This window comes from Podarcis tiliguerta (genome assembly GCF_965153285.1).
Source record: "Podarcis tiliguerta genome assembly, chromosome: 9".
NCBI classification, from domain to species: domain Eukaryota; kingdom Metazoa; phylum Chordata; class Lepidosauria; order Squamata; family Lacertidae; genus Podarcis; species Podarcis tiliguerta.
In genome coordinates this window covers 35,367,327-35,391,283 of record NC_139542.1, presented here as the reverse complement: position 1 = coordinate 35,391,283, position 23,957 = coordinate 35,367,327, and the positions used below count along the sequence as shown (strand labels likewise).

Sequence of the window (23,957 nt, the reverse complement as noted above, 5' to 3'; positions counted from 1 at the left end):
CCGTCGAGCACTGCAGGAGGACTCCTTCGCTCTAGCCAAGATGGAGGAGGTGCGCAAGGGCACGGTGAAAAACGACGAGTTCCAAATAAGGGACGGATTGCTCATCCGCAGAGGAGCACTCTATGTACCGGGAGATGAGCTCCGCGCGAAAGTACTGCAGCAGTTGCACGACGCGCCAACCGCCGGGCACTTCGGCAAGGAGAAGACGGCGGAACTCGTTGCCAGAGATTTCTGGTGGCCCAAGATGAGGGGGGAAGTCGCGGAGTACGTCTCGAGGTGCGACACTTGCCAAAGGGCCAAGTCAGTGCACAAACCTCCGGCAGGACTGCTCGAACCGCTGCAGACCCCGAGCGAACCGTGGGAGAGGGTGGCACTGGACTTTGTCACGGATTTACCCAGCTCGAGGGGTAAAACGGCAGTGCTAGTGGTGGTGGACATGTTCACTAAAATGGCCCACTTCATTCCGTGCGCGAAGGTGGCCACGGCAGAACAGACCGCCAAACTGTTCATAGACCACGTCTTCAGGGTGCACGGACTGCCACGGTCTATCTTGTCCGACAGGGGGCGCCAGTTCATTTCGAGCTTCTGGCAGAAGCTGATGGGTTTCCTGAACGTCAAGATCAACCTAGCGTCGGCGAGACACCCGCAGACCAACGGACAAGCGGAGCGCGTCAACGCCATCATGCAGCAGTACCTGAGATGCTATGCAAATCAACAGCCGACGACATGGGTGGACTACCTGCCACTCGCTGAGTTCGCTTACAACAACACGAAGCACGTGTCCACAGGGGTGACGCCGTTCTTCGCCAACAACGGGAGGCATCCCAGAACCTTCCCGGGATTAGAGAAACTGGGGGAGGGGGAGCCACAGGCAGCGGAAGTCTTGGCGGCGGAATTGCAGGAAGTCCACGATCAGCTTAGGAGGCAATTAGAGCTTGCAAAGCACGCATACAAACTGCAGGCTGACAAGCACAGGAGGGTTGGTGAAGACATACAGGTGGGAGACTGGGTGTGGTTAGCGGCCCACGCAGTGCCGACCAGATCTTTAGCTAAGAAGAAACTCGGACATAAGCAGCTAGGACCTTACCTAGTTGAGGCACAGATCAATCCGGTGGCCTTCCGGTTGACACTTCCGGAGGGATCCAGAATGCACCCAGTGTTCCATAGGTCGGTGCTCACGCCCTACAAAGCACCTCACCGATTTCAGGCGCAGGGCACGGCACCAGACCCGTATAGGGAGGCCCCCCCAAGGAGGGAGTCGCCAAGAAGAGAACCCATCAACCAGGTCACAGAGATTTTGGACTCGAGATGGGGGGAGGAGGGAGTAGAATATTTTCTCGCAAGGGAAGGTACCCCGGCCAGCGCCAACAGTTGGGTGCCGGACTATGCCCTGGACGAGCCTCTCCTCAAAGAGGAGTTTCATGCCTTGTTCCCACACAGGCCCATGCCAGCCGAGTATTTCGACGACTGGCTTTTCACACCCACGCTTTCTACCAGCACGTTCCAGGGATTCACATCGGACGAAGAACCAGCATTAGAAACACGTTCACCGGAGGGCTCGCCCTCGGGGTTTGCCTCAGACCGCTCGTTTTGGTGGGACAATCGAGGAGAGGAGAGGTGGCTGAGGGGCCCTTGGCAGGGAACGGACCCAGAGGGGAACGAGGGTGAGAGGGACATGGACGTGATGGGGGAGGACGTTGGGTTCGAGCATGGCGGCACGGAGATGGAAGCAGAGGAGAACGAGGTCGGCGAAGACATGGAGGACGAGCCGGATTTCTCTAACTGGATGCACGCCACGGGGGACGAACTGTATCCACCATTCACCCCCACAACGACGGAGCACCCAGCACCCCCGCCGGAGGAAGGGGAGGGGGGAAGGGGGGGCTTCGAGGGGGGGATGGATGTCAGGGGTTCAGGAGCAGAGTCACAGGAGAGGGAAGAAACGGAGAGCGAGGGGGAGGAGTCGGAAGGAAATGTCAGCGGCGACAGTAGTCCGAGGTCTCTGAGTCTCTCCAGTGACTCGGAGGATTCACAGAAAGGGGCCCCCATGGTCAGGGCAAGGGGGACACCTCGGGAAGAAGGGGCCAGAGGGGACTCAGAGAGTAACAGCTGGAAATCCGGACCAGCTTCCCCCCCAGAGTGCAGTAGGGGGGAGGAGTCCAAGGCATCGGGATCAGGGAGCGCGCAGGCAGAGGGAGAGCGTGAAGCAGGAGTGGCCACACCCTCGTCAGGGAGCGAGGAAACGGTCATCAGGAAAGTTAAACGCGCGCGCGCGCCAAGTTCAAATGTACAGGAGGGCGGCAAGGTGGGCAGCCCGGGTAGGGAGCCAGGTCCTAAAGCACGCCGAAGAGAGGGGGAGGAGTCAGAGGGGTCCAGCTCTGCGTCAGAAGAGTCCAGGAGGGAAGAGACCCCGGGGGGTAGTAAGACCCAGAGGAAGAGAGAGAGAAGGAGGAGGTGGAGTAAGATTAGAGTTTTAAGCTGGTGCACAGGGGGCGGAGATCCAGATAGAGCTTCGCCGGTCTAAAGCTCAGACGTAGAGCTGGGACGCTGAGATTTGTAAATGGAGACTATTCTTCAATAAAGACTTTGATACTGTACTACCGGCTAGCGTTGGTCCTTGGTGAGCTGGGACCCGGAGCCAGCTCTGACAGCATCATTTGTGTTAAGTTGTGGGCGAACATAGCAGACGACACAGCGATTCTTCCAAAGCAGCTCTTTATTTGTAAGCTGGAACAGAACTGACTGAGGAGCTCAGCCAGCCTGCTTATATAGAGCTCCAGAACAATGTAACTGTTGCCATTTTCTAAAACTATCCAATCACTGAACGTCACTTTCGATCCTTCATTTGCATACAAACTATCCAATCACTAAACGTCACTTTCGATCCTTCATTTGCATAACTATCTACAGTATCCCCCTGCTGGCCCAGGGTGAGAACTTCAGTACATAACAATTTGAATTACTTGCAATAAATGAGTTGTAATAGCAAAAACTGTGGAGCTGGGAAAGCTAGTTGTATTAAAATTTGACACAACACTGTCCCTTCTTCAGTTGTGCCCCCCAACCTGCAGAGGAAGACTAAACTGGAACTAAAAGGTGTAGCAAAAATTTGGCAGTGTTCGCCTCCAGACAGTATTTTGCAGGAGGGATCCATTCACGTCCTGGAAAAGTTGTTGTTGTTGTTGTTGTTTAGTTGTTTAGTCATGGATCACTGCCTTGTCGTGGCGTGAAGGGGCTTAAATAACTCAGAGAAGCTATGAGCTAAGCCATGCAGGGCCACCCAAGCCGGACAGGTGGAGAGTGGAGAGTTTTGACTAAACGTGATCCACCTGGAGCAGGAACCGGCAAGCCACTCCAGTGTCCCTGCCAAGAAAACAACATGGACTGCAAAAGTAGGTTTGCACCATTAAAGTGGATTATAGAACACTGGAGCAATGTACCCATTTAAACACACACACACACACACACACACACACACACAGAGAGAGAGAGAGAGAGAGAGACACCTCACACAGACATTTTATAGTTAAGAATATGACAGGGAAATGCACTAAAAGGTGTGAGATGAAAGACTCATTAGCAGGAAGATGTATAACCACCGTGAAAACAAATCAGGGTGAATATTCAATAAGTAGGTCATCTGGAGTAGCCCAAAGTTGTAAGTAAGAACAATATGTGAGACTATAGAGCAGGTTTACTGTTCACATTGCATGGAAGTTCAGGTTGCACCTTAATCTCCAGTTTCCTTGGGTGCATGAATGAATATGTAAGCTCCTTAACTCATTCCTTAAACCCAGGTATTTTTGTTCAGAGAATATTTCTTGACACAGATGGGAAACAACTGGTTAGTCACTCCTTTTCTAGTCTAGCAATGTATACGCACAGGAACACTGAAAGTTGCCTTGTGCTGAGTCGGACCGTAGGTAAATCTCAGTATTGTTCTCAATGACTGGCAGCAGCTCTGCAGGTTTTCAGATACGATTGTGGGTGCTGCCACACTAAAAGACTGTGGGATGAGTGTTATGTGGCACCTGTAATTGTGCCAGTTCTGCAGATTGGAGCAGTCGAGTGGACTTATATAGGGTAAGGCAATCTTACAGGTAAACTGTTTCCAAACTGTTATGGGCATGATACTGTATACTAATAGGTAATACCTTGACCTTGGCCCAGTGGCAAACAGGCAACCAGTACAGAATTATTGAGAAAGGTGTTATATGCTGACAGGGTCTCATTTACATTGATTATATTATATGGGACAGGTGGCAATCCTAACTCCTGCCGGCAACTGTGCTGCAGCATTCTCCAGCTTCCCGGTCAGTCGCAAGGAAACAGTGGAGGTGCTGAAAGCAGTAATAACCCCCCATCACTCGTCATGAAGTTCTGAGAGTGTACCGTCTGATTTGGCAATTCCATTAACTTTTCAGGCTCAAAAGAACAAATGTTATAAAATGTCAGAGCTATCACTGCTTTTTTTGCCACTAAAGTTAACTGGTATTCTATTGAATGCCGTTAACTTTATATTTCTTTAATGCTTCATCCTTCTCTGCAGTGATGTAAAGATAGTATCAGGTGCCATTTTGAGAGGGTATCTTCAGAAAATACATAATCCTGTTCAGTAACATTGTTTTCTCTTCCCCACCCCTCTTTTTGCTTTTAACCACTTCATCACAACAGACATCGCTAAGTTGTCAGTTTTATTTGCTTAGGGTGATACATATAAGTAAATACAGTACTGTAGCCGTATGGATGTGTTTGCTTCCATGTTGCAAGCATGCATCTAAACACATAGACTTTTATTTTTGTGTTTTCACAGAATTGTATTTATTTATTGGATTTTTTTTAAAAAATGCTTTAGTTAGAATAATAAGCTTGGGTCCTACATTTTTACTCTAAAGCAAACATTGTGTTTATAGGGCATCCTCCCTTGGCACTACCGAAGCAGGGCTTCCGAATGCTAGTAGGAAACTTTCCACATAAATCTTTAGTAAAAGGGGGAAAATTTTATCATCTGAAGAAAAAGCAGAGTATTTTATATACGTGTTTTTAAAAGTAGAGTTGGCAACAGAAACCACCATGCTCTATTAGAAAAAACTTCTATGCTTGGTGTTTCACTCCTTCACATAACATAAATATTGAATCTCCAAGTATATTTAAATTGATACATTTATTTAAAAAACAGGATGCCAGCATGTCAAGTCCTGAAATTAATATTTGTGAACTTAAACCAATCACTGTGTAAAAAATTTATCGAAAGCACTATTAATTTAGCACATAATGTTGCATTGTGTGTTTACTAGTTCTTTTTGCCCCAGTTTGCACATCACACTAAGCCAAACAATTGCTTACCATGAACACATGCCAGTATAGCCTCTGGGAGAGGAGATTGCAACCACTTCACGCCTTCCTCGTTGGTGCACTGCACTAAGCCATGGTTTGATTCATTGTGTCAGGCTTTTTTCTCTTTTTTTTTAGCTCTCCCAGATAAACCATAGGGCAAACCTTGGCTATAGCTCATGGTTAGTATGGAAAGAGATAAACCACATGAACCTGGGTTTGGATGATATGATAAACCAAACTGGCTTAGCTCAGCATGACAGAGCAACATTTTTTACTTTCTTTCTTTTTCTTTTACAATAAAGTGGTAATCAATTATATTATGAATATTGAAGCTCAGACAAAAATATAGCTATCAAATCAACATTTAGTATATACAATAATTCAAGTAGAATTTAAAACTAACCACCTCTAAACAAGTGTTTACAGGCCACTGTAAAACTATTGTATTTTACGTATCTGCAGACTACTACTCTGGCAGTGTCCGTCCTGGGAAGATGTGACCTGCCTTCTTGTTGTTTTTGTTGTTTATTTTGTATGTGCTTTATTTTACACTGCATGCTACCCAGGGAACTATTGTTTTAGGGTAGCTTTTAAATCAAAGAAATAAACAAATTATAAAGTGCCTACAATTTTGAAAGTGCTGTAGAGATACTGAAGGATAAATCAGTACTTACTTGATGGCTCACAATCTAATTATATGACACAAAAGGTGGCAACAGGGGGGGGAGGGTCTTTTCAGCAGTGGCAGAGGCCCAAGAGGCGCAACTGGCACTTACTTCGCTATCCCATTTTGTGTGCCAGGCAAAGACCTTTTTGTTCTGCCAGCGCCTTTTAAGCTCTGGGCTAGAACCATTCTAATCTGTTCTTCTTTCATTTCTGATTTTGTATTGTGTTCGGTGTTTCTCTTCTGCTCCGTACTGCCCTGGGAACTAACTGCTCGAAGCAGACAAAATCATAAATAAAATGCATAAATAAATAAAATAATGCTAAATGTTAAGGGAAAAGGGCACTTAAAACTGTTGACGCTACTAGTGTTAGCAGATGTAAAGAACCTGTAGCCCTTCAAAGTGAGGATGGACCCCCTGCACCCATCAATCACAGACAACTTGATGCAATGGGGAGGGTTTGTAGACCAACAGCATCTTCAGGGCAACAGTCTGCCCACTTTTCTGCAGCGTCACTTGAAAAAGCACCCAGTTTGACTTTTATTGTATCTGTTCAATATATGTAAGGGGGAAAAAATATCTGGGATGAGACATCCTCAGAAAAGACAATTGTCTCTAGAAAAGGATAGTTGTGAAAAACTCCTTTTCTGGAAAAATATTCTGTTCCAAAGCACTGGATACTTACAACGATAGCTAAATGGACTCCAGTCCTGCTGGCTGTGAAGGGCTTTTGCCTTCATTGTTTCCTTGTGCACCTTTGATCTGATCCTGAAGGCTCTTCTTGTTCTCTTAACGTGTTCACCAGCTAGCATTGTAACTCTGTACTGCAGAATATACTTGGAACTCTATGGCTTACTTAAGCACAGTTGGGAGAGACTGAGGGTAACCCAGTTGAGGCCTGATTAATCTGCCTGCCAAACTAATTATTGTATTTATTTATGTTTATTTCTAACAGGTGCTTTCCCAGCCTGTTGCTTTTCTGTTGAAAAGATTAAATCAAGCCCGATTCAATGTTCCACAGGTGCTCAGTATTCTCAATAAGCGTCTTAACTATTGTTTTCTACATCAATGTAAAATTTTATTATACAGTCCGATAAAAAAGACCAAACCAAAATCATACCATTCTTAACATAAAATGAGTCAAATGTATAACAAACATATAAAATAAGAATAGAAATAAAAATGAATCAAAGTGCATCTTAAACTAACAGAATCCCTTTATGAATCTTTGCTGCAGAAAAATCTGGGGCTTTTCATTTCCATTATGAGCCAATGACTCAGTCAAAATATCTAGAACGGGCTTTGAAAGACAGGAATAAGTAATCTAATATGTTCATATCTTTAAAAGTTGCATGCAGACAACAAATGTATTTAAGCATCAACAGTTAGGTTATTCAAATAAAGCCAGTACAGTGGTACCTCAGGTTACAGACGCTTCAGGTTACAGACGCTTCAGGTTACAGACTCCACTAACCCAGAAATATTACCTCGGGTTAAGAACTTTGCTTCAGGATGAGAACAGAAATCGTGTGGTGGCAGCGGGAGGCCCCATTAGCTAAAGTGGTGCTTCAGGTTAAGAACAGTTTCAGGTTAAGAACAGACCTCCAGAATGAATTAAGTTCTTAACCCGAGGTACCACTGTAGATGAATTGGAGAGCAACCTTGGAATTGGTTGAAGGTTATATTTATTAAAATTAAACTGTCTCATATTGCTTCCAATATACCACCAGACTGTTAACGAGGGACTTTTTCCCATCTCTGGTTTATTCTGGAATGAAATTTATTGGGAGATATTGACGATTATTAAAACAAATATTCAAATATCTCCCTTGTTATCCTTACTAAAGATGTTGATTGATACTATCAAGACATTCTACCAAAAGGAACTTTTGACATGGGTGTTGACATGGGTGTTGCCAGTTGCCAGGTTCTCTATAGCACAACAGTGGAAAGCGTTAAAAAATCTGACCATAACCTTATGGTACAAAAACCTCTGGAATTTTGATATTGCAGGGGGGGTAAAATAAGTTAAGTGTCTCTAAGGGACAGGAAAATCCTGATCATTTCTATTCAGTATGGTGGGATTTTATGTGCTGTGTAGAGAAATATGGTTGCCATGATTTTAGATTAGTTGTTATTATTCAATATGGTTTGGTTTCGTGTGCCCTGCCTCTAGTTGGATATATTATTGAATTTCTGTTATTGTTCATTTGTCTCTGTGGCTCCATAAGAATTTGAAAAATAATGAAAAAAAAACACACACAAGGACGACTTGTGCCAAATGAAACAGAACTGTGGGCTGGTTAACCCTGTGCTAGAAGGCAGAAAACCTGCCTGTTGCTAAGGGCTAAACCATGCCAGAGCAACTGTCTCACCCAGGCTGTTGTGAAAGGAGGTAAAACCATCTTCTTGTAAAAGGAGCCACAGGTGTGTAGCCTGACAGGTGCCACCCTCTGATCAGCATTCACCAGGTGGGATCTGCCAGGCCCCAAGAACACCATAACAACCAACCCCACCCAATACGATGTGGTTAGTCAGCTGTTCTTCACCCACCATGCCTTAGGGTGTTAACCATTATCTAAACTCACCTGCCCATTTTAAATGCAAAATAAACTAAACAGCCAAATTCAGCTCTATCATACCATTAGCTGAACAAATTCGGAGCACTGTGAAGTAGACTCTGGGTAGATTCTGCATATCTGGGCTTGCCCTGAAATTAACTACTGGTTGTATTAAGGATTAACCAGCCTGTTCCATTATGTCACAGTTTTGCATACAGTGTCATAAGTCTGTCCTGTCCTTTGCTTTATGAACTTTTTTAAATAATAAAAAAAGAAAAAAAATCTCATCTAAATTGTACAAAATTTATATGTGTTCTCCCCTTGAAATACACATTTTTGTATGCTTTTCAGTGCATTTTGCCCTAAGATATTCACTTTTGCATACTTTTTGACATTGAAACTGCACTACAACATGTGAAGAAGTGCAAAATCCGGTTGATAACTATCTTCCAATGGGCATATAAATCTGGTACTGGCAAATTAGGTTGGTTTGCTTTAAAAGGCAGACTGAACAACTCCTCAGACCAGTAGTTTTCAGCCAGTATGTCGTGGCACCCTGGGGTGCCTTGAATCAGGGGTGCTGTGGGCAACACTGGCCTCTGTCCCTCTTTCCTTCCCTCCATTGCTCTGATGCCCTCTCGCATCTCTGTCTCCCAAAGGCTTGTACAGCTGTTTGTTGCGGCCGCCCTGACTACAAGCTCCCCAGGCGAATGGTGCCTCTGGGGCTGGCCAAGGGGTGCTTCTTTGGCCCCTGTGCGGCAATGTGAGGAGGAATCTGTATTTGGGGTAGGGCTGGGGCAGCTCAGAGACCAGGGGCAGCAGCTGCAGCTGCCCAAAGGACTCCCAAGGAGAGGGGAACAGAGAGGAGGCTGAGGGAACACTCCAAAAGGGAGGATGCTTGAAAAAAGGTGAGGGGCTGCTGGCTTTGCAAGCAAGGGGTGACATAACTGGGCTGGCTCCTGAGCCCCACAGGGATGCTGCAGAAAGAATGTAGTTGGTCAAAAAGGAGCTGGGGACCCAAAAAGGTTTGAAACCTCTGCCTTAGACTGTACTTAGATTAATGTGTGTATCTTCTTCTGAGATGGCCTGAAGCTGATCTGTTAGTAGTTCTAATTAAAATAATCCAAGAAACCATTCAATTTATGTAATTCTTAAGACTGTGCAAATGCATATTGAAAGGAGGGCAAAATACTCATGTTTAATTCTTACGCTTCTGTGATGAATATTTTTCTTAAACCACACAAAGTAAGTAGCTTCAGAAAGTATATGCAAATAAGATAATGCTCTTCCTTGTCATGGTTGCTTTTTTCATTAATTTTTTTTTTACATTATGTATCTGTTGAATTAAAATATTTATATGATCAAAGAGTAAATTTTGAGGTTGAAATTTACTTTGCGCCTCTCACTTCACCTGTTCCTTCGATCATATTTTTCAGCAGCTCTGCTTCATTCGGATATTATTTTTAAAGAGCTATTTCTTTCTCTTCCCTGTTGGAAGGCTAACCTCCCTTCACAATCAGTGACATGTTAAAAAGGGAGTGCTTTTTTAAAAAAATCTGACTTGTTCTGCCCTGCTTTCCAAAAAATGCTTTCAGCAGCCAGACTGATTGCCGATTGGCATGCTACAGAGCTGCAGTTCAGAGCAACAGGGAACCTTCTTGCTACACAACACAAGGAATAAAGTTAGTATTAACCTTGTGTATGCCAAATGGAAGCAAGCAAGATGGGAGTTAGGCTACAGATAGCCAGTGATTTTTAGTACTGGTTACAGTAGAGGAAGTTGCTCTACTGTGCAATGGCAAAGAGCCTTTTAGAGCTGTAGTGTGGCAGGAGAGGATGGCAAGTGTGGTGGTGAGATTCAAGGACAATCAAAGAAATATTTAAACATTTCAGTGCAGTACAGTATTTTTTTTTGGCATCTGTCTGTGTGGAGAGACTATGGAGTGTGTCTCCTAAGTGCTCCTAGTTAGCAGCACCAAAGTTACCTCCTTGGGGGAACAAGCCTGGGCAGGGTGTATGGAGGTCCTGGGCTGCCCAGATGACAAGACCCTCCCCCTCAGCCTCGCTGGTGTGGTCCAAAGGAAAGCACAGCAATGTATTTGGCACCAGAAGGAGTTGCCAGAAGGAGGTGCACAAGGTGCCATTTTAGGGAATCCACTCCAGATTTATGTAGGGCGTACTACTTAGCCTTTTCTTCTCCTGAAGAAATTCTGCAAGGCAATGAAGGTTTAGGGTGAGAATTTTCTTTCTCCTTGATGGGCTACCTTCCCACGTTGATGAGCCCCATCTTCCCTTCACTTCTCTCTACAGTATATGCAGAAACAGCCTTCTTGTCCATTGGACCCACTATTGGTCTCATCTGCTCAATCCGCCTGAGCCTATCTTCACATGCAGGGGAAGTCCTTAGTGTTAGAAACTGAGATATGAAAGCTAGGAGCTAAATGGCACCTTAAACCTAGGTTATGGGTTATGGGCCTAGGCACACTTTTTTATAACAAGAATACAAAGTTGAAAACGAATGAACTGCAGCCAAAATATTATGTTCATTTTTCACTTGGTCTAGTCCTTTCCCTGCCCACCCCCCTAATACTCTTAAGAGGGTCTCTTCTCTAGTCTTCAGAGAGTCGCTGGAAGTAGGGAGGCAGAAAAAGATCCTCCTTTCCTTCCACTCTGCAGTTTAAAACTGAAATTTTAAGCAAAGTACTGCACCCAGAGCTCAAACTGCTCACGCTAATGAAATTCCCTGTTGCAAAATGCACGTAGAACAATGGGAGTTTCGAATACTGCTAATTCACCAAGGGTTTGAGACCCATCAGCTACCCCCTCACCTGGTTTAGCTGGCCATTCAAAGCTGTTCTCAGGGTATGACCGCTGTTGAATTCTGACAGCTTCTAAGAGCCACAGATGAGAGCTGAGTGCAGGGTGGAGACCAATGGTGGACAAGCTACTCCAGAAGGAGCGTGATGTGTTCCCCACCAGAGGTACTACCCCTCCCCATACAACCCAGTATATAGTATAGTATAGTATAGTATAGTATAGTATAGTATCCAAACAAAAAATATTTGCAGAATATGGATAGATAACTTTTCAAAATGAGAGCAAGAGCATCAAGTGATACTGATGACAATCCTAGCTGACATCCAGAATCAGCACTCAGAGTGATGATGATGATAATAATAATAATAATAATAATAATACCTTTATTGTCAGTGTACAACCTGTGTACAATGAAATTAACCGAGCCTCCCCCCCACCACAAACACTCAATCTCATTGCACTCTGTGTGCTTGTCGCACAACACACCAACCCTGAAAGTCAGTTGCACTATATTATTTTCCGTTCAGCAACTTAACAGCCCGTGTATAGAAACTGTTTTTTAGCCTGTTGGTACGTCTGATGATACTTCTATATCTCCTGCCCGAGGGTAGAAGATTAAAGAGGTGCTGGCTGGGGTGTGAATCGTCCCTGAGAATTTTTCTCACTCTCCTAAGGCATCAGTCCCTTGTGATGTCATCTAGCGGGCTCAGAGGACAGCCCATGATATCATGTGCTGTGTTCACCACCCTCTGTAAAGACTTTCTGTCCATGGCTGTCAAGCCAACGTACCACACTGTGATACAATATGAGAGGACACTTTCTATTGTGGAACGGTAGAAGGAAGTCATCAATTGTTGTTTAACATTGTTCTTTTGCAAGACCCAGAGGAAATGGAGTCTCTGTTGGGCCTTCCTAACCACCTGAGTTATATTGTTTTTCCAAGTGAGGTCTTCACTAAGGTAAACTCTCAGGAATTTAAAGGAAGAGACTCTCTCCACACAACGCCCCCGATACTCAGCGTGACTAGTTCCCCTCTCTTCCTCCAAAAGTCCAACACCATCTCCTTTGTCTTACTAATATTTAATATTTAGGTGCAAGTTATTCCCTAGTGCTGAAGAAGACTCATATATAATTACATTTTAGGAATGATTCGTGTTCTTATGTACCTGCATTGTTTTATTCTTTTTGGATGTCTCATGATCATATTATAAAGTAGTTGTGTTCTATGTTATTAATCAAGCACTGCTAGAAGTTGTTTCTTTTTGTTTTCCCATGTATTTCTTATGAGTAAAAAAATAATAATGGTGTGGCATGAGCAAATTTTCATTCTGAAAGTGTGGTCCAAAGTTTGAGAACTGCTCCTTTACAGGAAGATGAAGTAGCGTAAGGGGACAGGGGCTAGTTACAAGCAATAGTGGGAACTGGGCATGAAGTTGCTGCAATGAATAGTTATCTCCAATTATGAAGTGCACAGCTGTACTGTGTATCTGTTTCTAAATTGTCATGCCACAGAGAGCAAAGCAGTCCGGCAATGAAGAACCCACTGTCTGCTTTTGCATTTTTTTAAACATGCATCTCTCTCAGTCATCTCATAGAATTAACAAGAGGACCTTATGTACTATGCTCTTCCATGATTCCATCCAAAAAATGATCCATATCCCCAAAGTATGTCTTGTCATTCTCCTCTTGATAAGAAGCCTGATGCAATGTCACCTGCTGCTTGTGCAGTATATGGGTTTCCATATAAACAACTATTTTTCCCCTTAGTAGAGTCTTGCTCTAAACTTGCCTTTTGCAATCTGGCAAGTTGGTTGCATGTCGAGACCCTGAAACCACCACCTCGTCGATGAATGAGACACAAGGACATGGATATTAGGTTAATGTTACTGGGCAAATTTAGGCTACAACTTTATTGGTTACAGAATGTGAGTAGTATTGGCTTAGGCATTGGAATTGACCCGACTATATTTGACTCCTGCCTGTCATGCAGGGACGGGTCAACCAACGGTAGGGGGATCCCCGTTGATGCAAACCAATTCAAACTCCCCCAGGGTTCCTGATGGGGTTGTGGCATAGCCTAGCCCAGCCCCGGACTTTGGACAAGATCCACACCCCCGGATTCCTTTAACGGAATACCCTTAAGCTTGGAGAGGCAGGTAATGGCCACACCTCCCCTCCCCCATCATAAGATCAACCACTGCCTAACTGCCAAACCTTACAAAGCTGTGACGATTGCTTTGAGGTAGGCGAAAACCAAATGGCCTATGCCAATCAGCCAAGTGGAAAAATTCCTACCAGGCCCCTCAATGGTGACCAATCATGGTTCATAGTAAGGCCATATCTAAACCTGCAAATTAGGGAGGGCAGGTGGGAGACTGAGGAAGCGAGCTGAGAGGAAGCTCTCTTGCTCATGCCTCAGTTTAAATGGGGCCTGGCCACGCTTCCCCTGCCAGCGGATTGGCTGGCTGGATGATGATGTGGCCGGGAGCTTCCAGGTGATGCGGGACTCTGTCCCCCACCCCTGGAGGGGAGTGGGTGGCTATGTGGTCCACCACAACTCCCCGCCACTGTGAAGTGGAGCAGATTAAGCACATAATGGGAATAGGAGGATCAGCATGAAGATATGGAAGGAGGCCACTTCAGCAACTCAGTAGGATCCTTCAAACTGTGTGGGTTTAGTCCTACTTGCAGCTTAAAGAAACTTGTGGTGTGGTAGGTTGAGTGGAAAGAGTTGGCCTAAGGAGAAGTGGATATTTTCCCCACTGAATTCATCCTACTTAAGATGACTTTGGGAGCTAAAAGTGAATGGAAGAAAGACTTCTGTACTCATTTGACCATGGCTACAGCATTTTAAAGGGACGCGGGTGGCGCTGTGGGTTAAACCACAGAGCCTAGGACTTGCCGATCAGAAGGTCGGCGGTTTGAATCCCTGCGACGGGGTGAGCTCCCGTTGCTCGTTCCCTGCTCCTGCCAACCTAGCAGTTCGAAAGCACTTGAAAGTGCAAGTAGATAAATAGGTACCGCTCTGGTGGGAAGGTAAACGGCGTTTCCGTGCACTGCTCTGGTTAGCCAGAAGCAGCTTAGTCATTCTGGCCACATGACCCGGAAATTGGCTCCCTCTGCCAATAAAGCGAGATGAGTGCCGCAACCCCAGAGTCAGTCACGACTGGACCTAATGGTCAGGAGTCCCTTTACCTTTACCTTTACCTTTTACAGTATTTTAGGTGTTTGAACACCATGGGACCACGAGAGGAACATGTCTTGCTGCTTTCATCCCCTGACCTCAGTGCAAGACTCCTACAGCATCCTTGAGTTTTAAGGAGACAAGAAACATCTGTTCACAAAGAGCTGGACAGCTGCAGCCGCCACTGCCTCTCTACTTAAGTAAAGGAATGGCTGAGGCAGCACCTGGTCCATGGAGCTGGAAAGCATGTGTTTGAGTGTTAGTTTGTTCTGACTGTAACTAGAAAGCACAAGTCTGAGCAGTTTTGCCTTTTTGCCTCCCACTTTTCGCTGCAAAACTCTTCTTTAGTGCTAAATTGGAGCAAACGTCAGAGAGAAAACCCAATTGACATTTGCTCTGATTCAGAGATAAACAGCAGGCCTTCTCAGGGGAAAGCAGCAGGGCAAGCTAGAGATGGTAAAAGAAAGGAGGGTGGGATACTCCTGCCCTTCCACTCCTACATGATATTTTGTCATTGGATTCACACTTGTATCAATATAGAGACATTCCAAGCTCCATTGCTATTGCTTCCCTAAATTCTCTTATATGAGGTTTTCCTCATCAAAGCATGATACAATAAACCATTGAAACAAAAACAAGTCCAAATATATTGCTGACTTTAGTTTGTGGAAGCATGGAAAGACTGGCAACAATTTTTATTTTTGTTGTTACTTCAATATCCCCCCCCCCCCTTTTCTTCAAGCAACTCAAAGTGACATGCACACTTCTCTCCTTTATCCTGTGATATAGGTTAGGCTGAAAGAAAGTGACAGGCCCAAGGTCATCCCGTGAGCTTCATGGCTGAGCAGGGGTTCGAACACTGGTCTCCCAGGACCACCACCAGCCTAAGTCAAAATTGATCAAAATCTGGTTGAAACCCATATTATCTCTTCCTTCATTGTTTTTCACACTCTTCCAGATGCTGCAGAGTAGAATCTGCAGTGCACTGAATTCAAAACAAAGCAGAGGCAAGTCTATGTGTGTTTGCATGTTCTCTTTATCTCTCCCTTCCCCCAATAGTTCACATGGACTGCAATTTCCTTGTCATCCTCTAGGTATCGCTTGATTATACCTTTTTTATACGGTATAGCTGCAGATAGATGCTGCAATGTGAGGTGAAAGACTGTTGTGGACAGAGAAAGCTGCTTAACTGTTTTGCTTTGATTTTCTTCTGAAAATTGCCTCCATTACTTTCATCTGCACATGGGAAAATGATTCAAGTACAGCTACCTCATCACTTCTCCACCCCCATTTTCCTCTACAACCTACAGTCCTGGGCGCTGCGTTGTATAAATTAAAAGAAACCTAGATCTCAGAAGAGATTTGTGGAACTACGTGCAACATGCGCCTTTGTTTTTTTTGGGAACTGCAGTTTAAATAGATGCTTCTGGCACTTACATTTTTGGAAATAATTTCAAAGGACCTTGTCAAAGGGTGCAGCGTTCAAGCAACAGTGCCTGGTTAAACTTTTTTTTAAAAAAGAGAATTAAAATGTTTACTATTCTTACTGCAATGCATCACAGTAAGCAAAGGGTAAGAATATGTTTGTGCATACAACTGACCTTTACAACATTTTGCTATGTCACTTTGACCTTGAGATATTTATTTCTAGAACATATCCTATAGATAATTACATTTCAGAAATAGTAAAGGATCATTGACGTTTCTTTAGCCCTTAGGCTTTCTAACATAATTTGGTCTAGGAATAAAGTGGTATGTTTGAGGCATGGCCTTTATTGATTCCATCTGAAAACAGAGGTTTACAAGAGGGAACTGAAGAGGATGTTTGCAAAAATAATTTAGCTCTTGACATTGACCTTGTCCATGTCAGGGAAATAAGGGCTTGTCCATTAGGGAATGAAGTGCCACTATGGTGTGCAGAAACCTAGCTGTTACCAAGTACAGTCAATATTACTTATGCCATATTATAAAATCTATCACAGTGAATCTTCCAGTACTCCTGGCATTTCTTCATTACTTCTAGTTAATGAAAATCCGTAAAATGTGGAGTAGTGTAGGATATGAGTAATCTTTTTAAAGTAGAGCAGATCCACTAAGCCAGCTACATTTTCATAGTGCTACCATTTCCTTTTTATGTGTGGGGAAGATGCTAGAACTGAGCAGCTCAGAAGGAAGTCAAAGCACATCTTGTCTGCTCTTAAGTAGGAGAGCTGTTTGGCTAATTCAGTGAGGAGCATTAGACTAGTAGAGACAATTTCCTGTTGTTAATTATATTATTATTATTATTATTATTATTATTATTATTATTATTATTATTATTATATTACTTATACCCCACCCATCTGTCTGGGTTTCCCCAGTCACTCTGGGTGGCTTCCAAAGGGAGATTAAAAATACATTAAAACGTCAGCTATTCTTTTTTAAAAAAACTTCCCTAAACAGGGCTGGAACCAGTTTGGCTTGGAACCAGCTTACCTTAAGGACTGCTTTCTCCTATAGCCTTTCCCAGTGCTATTTTTTCTAGAAAAAAATGGTGCTGGAACTCACCACAAACACTTCCTTAATTCTCTTAGAGTTGCAATGGTGCCCACCTGAGAGGTGCTGGAACTGAGTTCTGGTGAGATCTGGCTGAAAAAGAGCCCCCTTTTCCCATGAGTGTGTTCACTGACATCACCCTCATTGGTGCATTCATCTATGAAAGGCATAGCAAACTCGGCCCTCCAGATGTTTTGAGACTACAATTCCCATCATCCCTGACCACTGGTCCTGTTAGCTAGGGGTGATGAGAGTTGTAATCCCAAAACATCTGGAGGGCCAAGTTTGCCTGTGCCTGATCATAGACCTATTTAGAGGAGAACCATTGAAATTCATGTTAGTCCTGTCTATTAACTTCAGTGGGTCTACTCAAAGTAGGATTAGCTTTGACTACCACCTCCTGCTTTGAGTTTGCATTCAGAGGTCAAGTGGATGGCAACAGGAGACAGGGTCTTTTCAGTGATGGTGTTCTGTCCAATGTGCTTTGAACAGAGACCTAGTTGGCACAATCAGACATCATTTGGGCACCAAGTTAGGGGGAAAATCCTGTTCTCTTGTACATTTCTTCCAATTTGTTTTATGACTTTGCTACTGCTGGTTTCTTTCTTGTTTTTGATTTTTGTACTGTTGTAGGTTACAGATTTTCTTTTATTTCCTCCCCCCCCCCCCAAGTAAGCTACTTTGGTCACTGATGTGGAAAGGCAGGATAAGAATGTTTTAAAATAAATAATATTTTCCTTTTAGGGACATCCAATTCAGTACATGTCAGAGCAAAGAAAGAAGCCAAACAGCAGCTCCCTTCTAGCATTGCTTGCCTGAAGGGGCACTGTGTGATGAAAAGTTGGTGTCTCCAACTGTTGACAAATAGTTCCCTGAGCCCCACCCCCACCCCCTGTACATTGTTGTGAAGGCTTTTGTGTCTAAATGTCCACACTGACACATGGAGCACTGGGCTGGGGGAGCTGTGTGTCGGGGATGGGCTCATAGCTCCTTTTAATCAAGTGATGCCCGTTTATGAGGGTAATGAAGAAGAAGAGTTTGGATTTGATATCCCGCTTTATCACTACTGGAAGGAGTCTCAAAGCAGCTAACATTCTCCTTTCCCTTCCTCCCCCCCACAACAAACACTCTGTGAGGTGAGTGGGGCTGAGAGACTTCAAAGAAGTGTGACTAGCCCAAGGTCACCCAGCAGCTGCATGTGGAGGAGCGGAGACGCGAACCCGGTTCACCAGATTACGAGTCTACCGCTCTTAACCACAACATCACACTGGCTCTCTTCTGAATGAATGAAGGGGTAGTAGTTAGAGTGTTGGACGAGGACCTGGGAGGCCAGGGCTCGAATCCCTGCTCAGCCATGAAGCTCACTGAGTGACCTTGGGCCAGTTGCCATTTCTCAGCCTAACCTACTTCACAAGGTTGTTGTGAAGATAAAACGGGGAAGGGTACCACATGAACCAGCTTGAGCTCCTTGGGATAAAAGTAAATACAATAAAAAATAATACATGCCCACTGTGGTATGCTGAAATAAGGCAAAAGAATACTTTCTTTTTGAGTTCCAGATACAATTTTAAAACTGCAAATACAATTATTATTTTTTAATCAAGTCTTTCCCCATTTATCATTAATATTATTTTCTATATCACTTGCATGCCAAAATGGCTTCTTAGTGGTTATGGAAGAAACCTATGCCTGTAGAAGCAATTGATAAGGTTATCCTAGCTTATAAATAAAGGATAATACATTTCTGGCTGCAGAGGTATGGGTTAATTTGGTACTTGAGGTAGTAACTTTTTAAAGTGATCAGTACTGATGAATTTGTTTGTTCTCCGCCCCCCCCCCCCATTCCTCCCATATGTGATAAGGAATTCTTTTAAAATTGGGACTGTCATTGCCCGTTAACGTTGTATTGTTACTGCAGAGACAGTTAAAATGATTTATGGCTTCGCCTTAATATAATGGCATGGAGACACTGTTTTTCCAGATTTATATGTTTGACAGTTGTGTTCTCAGGAGCGGTATTATCTTTTTAATTAGAAAGTAGGTATGTAGATATTTGTGAGCTTTGAACAGTGGCATGTGCAGTTACTAGATGAACTTGGAGTGGGGAAAAATAGCTTTTTAGCAATTAATATAGCACTGATATCAAATCACAGATTTCTCATTTCATTCTTTCTTCCTTCCACGTCTTCCCCAACTAAGGCTTGTGGGGCATGTGAAACTAGTCTTTTGGGGTGTGCCATACTGATATTAAGGAACCTTGCCTTTTATCTCTTCAAGTTTATTCATTTTTAATTCTTGGGGCTTAGCACAGCTGTAGAATTGATAGACCTGCCTCTTACAGTGCAGCAGATACCACATAATTGTTTGCTAAAAGCTCTTTTCATGGGTAGAATAGAGTGTCTCTGAATGAAGGGCAGTCTTCACAAGTGACAAGATGAGCTGAACTGAGTGCACATACCAGGACTGAAAGGGAAAATGCACAGCACATTTGTTTCTGGGAATGGTAGCATCCAGTGCTATTTTTCTAGAAAAAGAGGTGCCAGAAGTCACCATGAACTTCTCCCTTGTTCTCTTAGAATGGCAATGGCACCCACCTGAGAGGTGTAATAAAGGAGTTCCTGTGAGTTCTCCCTGAAAAAAAGACCTGGTAACATCATAAACCATTTCTGGCAAGGCCTCCTAATTTGGAACATACCAAGTCAGTCTATTATATGCCTGTTGTCTTTGTCCATGGAGTTTTCTTGGCAGGGATACTGGAGTGGCTTGCCGGTTCCTGCTCCAGGTGGATCACGTTTGGTCAAAACTCTCCACTATGACCTGCTCGGCATAGTTCATAGCTTCTCTGAGTTCTTCAAGCCCCTTCGCCACGGCAAGGCAGTGATCCATGAAGGGGGTTAGACAGTGTTCTCGAAGCTACAAACATGAGTCTGACCAAACTGCGGGTGGCAGTGGAAGACAGGAGTGCCTGGCGTGCTCTGGTCCATGGGGTCACGAAGAGTCGGACACGACTGAACGACTAAACAGCAACAACAAGTCAGTCTATTGGTCCATTGAGCTCAGTATTGCCCAACTTTGATGGCAATAGCTCCCATGTATTCCTCGCTCTACCTGGGGATGCTGAGGATGAACCTGCGTCTTTCTACATCCACGGCAGATGCTCTACAACTGAGCTATGGCTCTCTCCCATTGTCATGCAAGACAGAACAGTAGGTCCCTTATGTTATGTCTTCTGCACACTCTGTATTCCAGGAGGGCTTCTATGGAGATGACCCTGAGCTGTGTTCCTGAGCTGTGGCTTCTCAGGCTCCCAGTGTGTTGTGAGCACAGGAAGGGCCTGGGAAAATGCAGGTATCTTTTCCTTAGGGCACTCTTACAGTGAGTGTGGCAAGTCAGCTGTGCAAACTGCAACCACCACCTGCAATAAACCGTGTCGGCTCTGTCTAGAATGAGTAGAAATCTTCTAGTGAGTTCACTAGTGTGGCCAAAAGGTAGGATAGGCACCATGGAATAAGAAGACACAAATCTGCATATTCTAATTTATGCATGGAAATGCAAAATTATTAGAATTCAAATTTCCTCAAGGAATCCATTTATTTCTAAATTAAAACAATCCCAAATAAATAATTCAGTTAATTTTCACCCTACCTCAGACCACCCAAATCAGCTCTTTCATTAATTCATCCATTGCCCCAATTAATTTCTCACCCAGATGATCCTGCTCTAAAATCCATTTATGTTGCCTGATTAATGGAGTAATTAATTCAACACACCATTACTCCTGCTCCTTAAATTCAAAACAAATAGTGTGCCATGGCAGTGGTTCATGGTGCTCTCTGAGTGGGTGGGTGGAATTCACACTATGAGATGAAGTAGCCATTGCTGATTTTTCATTTCTCTTCTCTCTCCGCCTCCCACCTGAGCTACAGGCTTGTACTAATGCACAAACTCAAACTTCAACATGCTCCTAAGAAGGAAATAACATTCTTTTCTGCTTCTTTTTCAAGGACTGTATATTGAAGAAGAAATGACTGGCCCTATATAGGGTTTTCTATCCTCTTTTCTGTATGCTATTTCTGGAAAGGAGGTGGAAATGATGCTGTTTTTCCTCCCAGTTCATGTACATTTTTGAGGTTTTAGTTGGTGCTTCAGCAGCAGCAAGAAAGCAGTGGCAGCTCAAATGCTGCTAGCTGGATTAGGGGCCTCTCTGTGTGACCTTTTTATTGTACTTTTATGATTAATTGTGCTCATGATGGTATTGGGGTTGATATATATGATCACGCTTTCAATACTGTTTGTTCTTGCTTCACAAACATTGCTTCCTTTCCAGTCAGTGCGGATCCTGCAACTTCCTGTTGAAATATCCATACCGTAAGCACCCTGGGATTTTTTTTGGTCTCACTTCTGTTGTTCTATAGCACAGCAGTCCTCCTCCAGATGTCAATCTCTGGGGAACACCACAGAACTAATGAAATGGAATGATGGGTCGTCCAGTGTAAACCCACCACTTAATGTATCATTATTGTGTCAATGACACGTTGCAGATTACACCTGCAAAAAACACTAGCCTAGAGGGGCCCCAGGTTTAAAGCAAAGACTGGCCACAATGTCATCATCCTGCACGTCTGCTGTGTGCTACCAGACAAATGGAGAGATGGCACAGTTCCAGGCAGCCACTGACATACCAGACTGTTGGGAAAGAAAGACAACACTTGGCTGCTCAATGAGAGCATCTGGATGAGCACTTAGGGCCAGATTAAATGCAAATTCATGTAACCATAACCTGATGGCTTTTTTGTAGATGAGGTAAGAAAAGTTTCTGCATAAGAGTTGATGGGGTAAACATGAATTTCTGGTGGGGGGGGGGATTATTAAGCACCCTTCCCCGTTGCTTCTCTGCTGTAATCACCCAACTCATGAAGAAGCTTTTTCTGGGATGGAAGAGAGAGGTGTCCAACTACCCTCCTGCACATTGTGCTGCAACGTATAGTTTGGCTCCAGGAGAAATAGGTGGTACATTTCAGGGAGTGGCCGATAACAGTATTTCTTGTCTTGCAGCAGCAGAAGAGATGCTGTAAACTTTAGTGGAGAGGAGAGAAAGTTTATATCCACAGTAATAAAGCATCAAAACTTGAGGCCTTAAACAATGATTGCACTCTGCAGTAAACTGAAAAGACACTGAAAACTTTCATTTCATGCTGTAGTACCCAGAAATGGGCAGTAAACGATGTGTCCCTAGCTAACTGTGGGGGGTTAGTTGTTGTTTTTTGCTTCTAGATGTGTGTCCAAATATTGATGAGTTGTAAGAGTTGAAAATCCCCTCTCCCCTACACCTTAAGACACTATTTCCAGAAAATAGGCTTTGAAAAAATACTGTCATGGAGAGCATTAACCCCACCTCCATTTTGAGCATTACTGCTGTAATTTCTTGAAACTGCTACATCATCACTGCAAAACGACACAGCTCCTAGAGGTTAGTGCTATGGCCTTTGTTTAACATGAAGGGGAAATGAAACACCATAAAATTTACTGTTCTCCTATTACTGATATAGATAGCTCCTGCCTGCTTTAGAGCTGTTGCTTTGATTGTTTGTCAGCATTGTAGGCTAGGCCATGCTGCTTTGTCCACAGAAGAACACATTCACTAAAATTGTATTTGAGAACAACATGAGTCATTTTACTTGTTCAGTACAAGGGAGAACAAGTTTAAAATAGAACAGTTGGGCTATGCTAATAATCCTAATAATAATAATAATAAAAAAATATGAAAGGGCAACAGGTCTGTCCCCCCGATAAGCATTGCCCTTGAAGGAGAAGAAGAGTTTGGATTTGATATCCCGCCTTTCACTCCCTTTAAGGAGTCACTCCCTTTAAGGAGCTAACATTCTCCTTTCCCTTCCTCCCCCACAACAAACACTCTGTGAGGTGAGTGAGGCTGAGAGACTTCAAAGAAGTGTGACTAGCCCAAGGTCACCCAGCAGCTGCATGTGGAGGAGCGGAGACGCGAACCCGGTTCACCAGATTACGAGTCTACCGCTCTTAACCACTACACCACACTGGCTCTCCTTTTCCTTCTTTCTCCCTGCACTGACTTTCTCTCTGCCCTACCCCCATGACTCCATTGCTACTTCAGATGCTCTGACCCTTCTGCATTTAGCTTTCCTTTTATTTATTTGGACAGTTGAATTGAAAATGAGACAAATATATGGAATATAAATGAGAGATAGGGAGGGGGTGGAGAAAGAGCGTGTAATGTAGATTGAAAAGGTAAAGTTGTATTTAATATAAACTGACAATGAAACAAACGTAAATATAAAATTAATAAAAGTGATGGTAACACCTTTAGCCATCAGAAGAAGTGACAAATTGCTATTGACAGCATTGCAACAGAGTCTTCTCAACAGTTCTAAATTTTGGGAACGATCTTCTCACCGAGGTGTGTCTTCTCACCTCAGTGTTATATTCTTTCAAGAAGCAGAGGAAGACATGCCCCTATCTCCAGGCCATTGGAGGGAAGGTGGCGTGATTCACTGAGGTAAGTTTGCTTCTATTTTATGCTATCTTCTCTTTTTTTAGTTAAGGATGAGGATATTTCTACAGATTTTCAGAAATATATATTGGTGCATTTTAATTTGTTGTACACCATTCTGTGAGCATATGACAAATGGTGTATATAAAGATCCAATAAATAAATGGAACTTTCAGAAAGCTTTTGCTTATTTTCGAAATGTGTGTTGCAATTTCTCTTCTCCTCCCGCTTGTGTTTGGTACATCATACCACTACATAACACAGGAGCAAACCGAAGATATGTGGATTACACTGTTACATGTCTTAAATTCCCCTTTGATTGTCTTCATATG

The 23,957-nt window shown here is 43.7% G+C and overlaps 1 protein-coding gene across 5 annotated transcripts in view; it reads left to right on the top strand.

Annotated features, from left to right (window-relative positions):
- The window catches only part of INPP4B (inositol polyphosphate-4-phosphatase type II B), a gene marked incomplete at its 5' end in the record, with an annotated part of 264,537 nt that overhangs the window by 28,523 nt on the left and 212,057 nt on the right, over positions 1–23,957 (top strand). The gene's annotated exons all lie outside the window — the stretch shown is intronic.